Below are 4,418 nucleotides of genomic sequence, written 5' to 3'. Positions count from 1 at the left end.
TCTTTCCCTTTCAGTTGCCGTGTGTCCCCTGTGAGGGAGGTTTAAAACGAACGTGAAGGAGCACTTTCTTACCATGGTGCAAATGCAATAGTCTGGGCACAAATCCTGGCCCAGGAACTGCCCCGGCTTTGGTTGCTGACAGCTGAAGGTTTACAGCATCGAAAATACCACTTTGTGCTTCCTCTGTTCTTTCTTTTTTTTTTTTTAAGCATCTGCTTCTGTCTGCTGCTGGAATAGCAGATAGGATGTACCTTTACTCTGCGAGACACGGATCTGCTAACCATCTAATGGGGAAGTTCAGGTTTTTTGGCTTTTTTCCAGCCTTCCCTCTCTGGGCTGCCCAGCACTGGGCCAGTTGGAAGTGATAAGGCACTTCCATTATTTCTTCAATTTTTATTTTTTTTTTTTTGAAGTCCGACTGTAAGTACAGTCTTCTCTTGTTTTCAGTCTGTGTCCAAATTCCTGAGAAGAGGTGCAGTGAGGCAAATCCTGGGAAAAATGACTGCACAGAGTAAAACAAGTGAAATTTATGAGGCTTGGCAGAGATATAAGCTAAGTGAATTTGAAGCCTAGGTTACAGTCAGCCTTTTTTTCTTCCAGTTATTAAAAAGCATATATTCATTCACGTGCAGTTTGCTTGTTTTATTTATACTTGGCCTGTGTGACAGGGTGAAGCTTTTTGGTTGGTCCGTGGTGTTGCACAGGGATGGTGGGGACATCGGTGAGTGCCTGCCATCACCCGGCAAAGGCTGGAGCCCAGTAACTCCTCTGCTTGGAAGAATTTTTCGGGCAATTCTTGGATGTTCGGTAAATGGCAAAGTAAATTACTTGTAATGGTTTGAGATTAATGGCCACTCTCCGTGTTCAAGGTATTCCATTTCGCCGTGCGGCTGTCGTGGCACTGGAATACGAACCTCCTCTGCTCACGCAGATGAAAGTGTGCAGTGAACCGTCCCGATGGGGTTGGTTTAGGTCAGTAAGGGTTTGTTACAGATTTTGTGATCTGCGTACGTATCAGGTATGAGAATAGAGGAAATAAGCTTTAGATTTTTAGCTGAAGTAGAAGGTAACATTTGCTATTTTCTGGTCAGCTGGATGGATTTGTCTCCAGTTCGTACTGCGGTGTATAGTGAGAGTTTGTTTATCTAAAACTGATTCCTTAAGGAATGGGTTGTGAAACAGCAGTTTTCAACAGCCATTAGCAATCAGCAGTTTCGGGAAGTACTTGGCGACCTTTTAAACTGCAGAAGCAGCTTTCACGCAGCGATAGATTTAATGGTTTCAGATACATTCCCGTTACGGCTCTTTTCAGCTGGTTAGTGGAGGTGGTCTCCTGTCATCTTCGCTGTTGAGAGAGTGAAGCTGCTGGCAGTGGGATGTGGCTCACAGGTGCAGGATTTCAAGGGTTTGTCTTCTCTCTTGACAAGGATTTTTCTTCTCTCTCGAACATGCTTTCTATTCACTGCAGGTATGAAAGCATTAAAATAAAATCAGCCTAGATTGAAGTGCCATGACTGCTTCCTGCAGACTCGTAAAACCAGAGACATCTCATTGTTGGTGGGGATTATAGCACACGTACCAAGGTATGGTTCCTCGTGGCCACATGAAGCTGGGTGAAGCTTTTCCCCATCTCGGAGCTAGAGAGCTTGTTCTCTGATGTCTCCTGTAATTTGTTGCAGAGGCTTCAGCCAGCACCAGGTAGTTGAGTGGGGCACCTGGCCAGCTCCCTTGCTGATCAGCAAACTCCTGTATTCCCACGAGGGCTGATTTCCCATGCCAGACTCCAGACATGCCATTTCCTACTTCAGACAGGTCTGCCCGCTTGCAGGGTTGCAGCTCTGTAATTAATCCAAGTGCAAAGGAGTATGGTGAAGTTATAATCTAAGCAAGATGAAGCGATTGCTTCTGTGTCTGTGTCCCTTTGGTGTCCCATTCCTGTGGTTCAGGAATTGATCCAGCACAAAATATCACAATTTCAGGTGAAACAGGAGAGGGGAATTTAAGAAAACAAGCAGTAAAAATTGAAACAGTAGGTATTTTCGGTGTAAAGTGAATTTAAATTTTTATTCTTTATAACTCTCAAGTTATGGAGACTGAGACATACGTCTCCTCACATATGGCTCAAGGCACCTCTGTGGAACCGTTTGGGGTTCAACAAAACGCTGTGCACTGAGTTATCCATCCCAGTGACTTCTCCTGGCCACCTCTCCAAAGGACAACAAAGTGGGACCTCTATGTTGCCCATGGGATTTCAGGTCTCCGTAGCTCCATGTCCCAGGACAGAAGTCCACCAGATGAACTTGTTTCACAGCTAGGCACCAAGCCACGGCGGTTTGCCAAGCTGCTGCCCAACCAGTACCTGCCCAGGGCTCTGCTGGGGGAGCTTGCCTGGGACTGGGGATCATTGCACCCCTTGGCCTCAGCCCCCGGGCACCCTGACACCCATCGCCCTGGTTTTGGTGCCCCCCGGTGCCTCCCGTGCCGTACCGAGCTGTCTGCATGGGTACTGCAGCCGTTCCCCCAGCCCTTCTCGTTTGTGGTCATCGTTAGTTGTCATCCTGAGCATTACCCTTATTTATTGAATGTCTGTGCGTGGGATCACAGAAGCGCAAGGACCGGGTGACTGGAAAAGGAGATGTTTCCCAGACAAGTGGTGGCACTTGCTGGAGGTTTCCGAACGAACTGACCTGTTCTGCTTGTCATTAAGTGTCTGTTCCTTGGTGCCCACTCTCCGGGGTGGATGAAGCCATGTTTCCTTCAGTATAGCTTCCAATATAGCTGATTTGTTTCCCTTTATTATATTAAAAACGTATTTGACAAGTACTTTGAGATCAGTTGAATCATTATTTGTTTAAAGCAATAGAATTTCTTAACCAAATACGAGATTAATTTATCGCTGTGAGATTTACCATCCACTTCAAATATTTACAGTTGACTGGATTGTGTTTGGATTACCTGAACCTCGACAGAAAAGCAGCTCTGTCCCATTAGTAGACTTCACAGGGTCCATTAGCATTGTCGTACGGTTTTCTCAGCCCGTGTGCCAGAAGTACCTGGTGGATGAGCTGGAGCTTTGGGTTTGGGTCCTCCTGACGGAGCAATAGCTCTGGACCTGAAAAGCCAGGGAGCACCAGCGAAATCTGGCTGGTCTTACGGCGTCCTATTGCCAGTGAAAATCAGCACATTTATGGAAGTTGCTTTCCATAATTATCTTGTGGGTCCACTAGCAAACAAAAAAGAGCGTTAAGTACTTGAGAAAGGACTGGGGCTTGATATTGACAGAGAGAAAAATTACAGGTGCTGTCAGGGGAATTTATCAAGCTCTTAGCTTCATTTGGGTCTTTTAAAAACGGAGGCATTTTTGTGTTTTGTTGTATGCTGTCGTGCTTACAGCAGCTGCCATAGAGGGAATGGTGCCTGTCCCCCAACTGTACCCCAAGGCGGTGGTTCTTCCCTGTCTTGCCTCTGAAAGTGTCTGCTACTGAACGAGGAAGGCAGCATCACTGGTCCAATTAATTCACACAGGGAAATAAAAAAGTTAGTAATTCCTATGTGTGTTTTTTCTGATATTTCAACTTGAATGTAAATAACCAGTATAGAATTTACTGAGTATGTGTATATTCTCTTATTGTAGCGATGCTTATGTAAGTTGCTGTAAAATTGCTGATTTTCTAATAATCCATCCTGGTTCTATTTCCAAAGTAAAACTTTGTCAAACTTTTGTTTAAAAGTGGAGGCTTTGAATTTGTATCTTTCATGGTGGGACTCTTTTGCTTAAGATACCTGAGGTTACTTTACATTTTACTGTTGTGCAGCTTTTTACCTTGCTTCTTCAAAACATAAAACAAAGGCAGCACTGCAAACCTGATGCGATGTTAATAGTCTTGCAGTCAATGCGTAACAACTACTGTCTTTGGTAAAATTGTGTCCATTCTTCCTTCTTTCCCCCAAAAAGAAAAGAAAAAAGGTATAGAAGTCAGTTTTCCTTGGCATGCGTTGGTTTTCCCTGCAGCTTTTGCAAGCGTAACGTGCACCCAGGTTTGCCCGGTCGCGGTTGCCGGTGCTGGGAGCGAAGGGGTGAGGCGGCGTGGGAGCAGCAGAGCAGAAGGGGCCACACGCGAGTGGGGAGTACGCGCTGTGCCAGCCCGTCTGCAGGCGAGGCAGAAATGCAGCGTGATTTAAGTTGCAATAAACTGGACGCAAACAATCTGGGCTTCGGCTATAAAACCTCTGCTCCAGAGCCTCGCTGTGCAGTTGGTGTCTGTCGCTAAGTAGCTAAAATAACAGAAAGTTCTGGTACGACAAGTTAAAAAGCAGCAAGAAAATTGAGAGTAGAAAGATTATCTTATTATGTTGCCTTGGTGATACAGCACCCCGAAGGGTCACCCCACCGGCAGCCGCCAAGCCCCCCCCGAGCA

At 45.9% G+C, this 4,418-nt stretch overlaps 1 protein-coding gene across 1 annotated transcript in view; it reads left to right on the top strand.

The window, feature by feature from the left end:
- The window catches only part of STIM1 (stromal interaction molecule 1), a gene marked incomplete at both ends in the record, with an annotated part of 33,891 nt that overhangs the window by 2,242 nt on the left and 27,231 nt on the right, over positions 1-4,418 (top strand).

The sequence above is a fragment of the Cariama cristata genome, unplaced genomic scaffold (assembly GCF_000690535.1).
Source record: "Cariama cristata isolate BGI_N322 unplaced genomic scaffold, ASM69053v1 scaffold11647, whole genome shotgun sequence".
NCBI lineage: Eukaryota > Metazoa > Chordata > Aves > Cariamiformes > Cariamidae > Cariama > Cariama cristata.
Note: the sequence above shows the minus strand (reverse complement) of the source record. Positions and strands in the feature narration are given on the sequence as shown.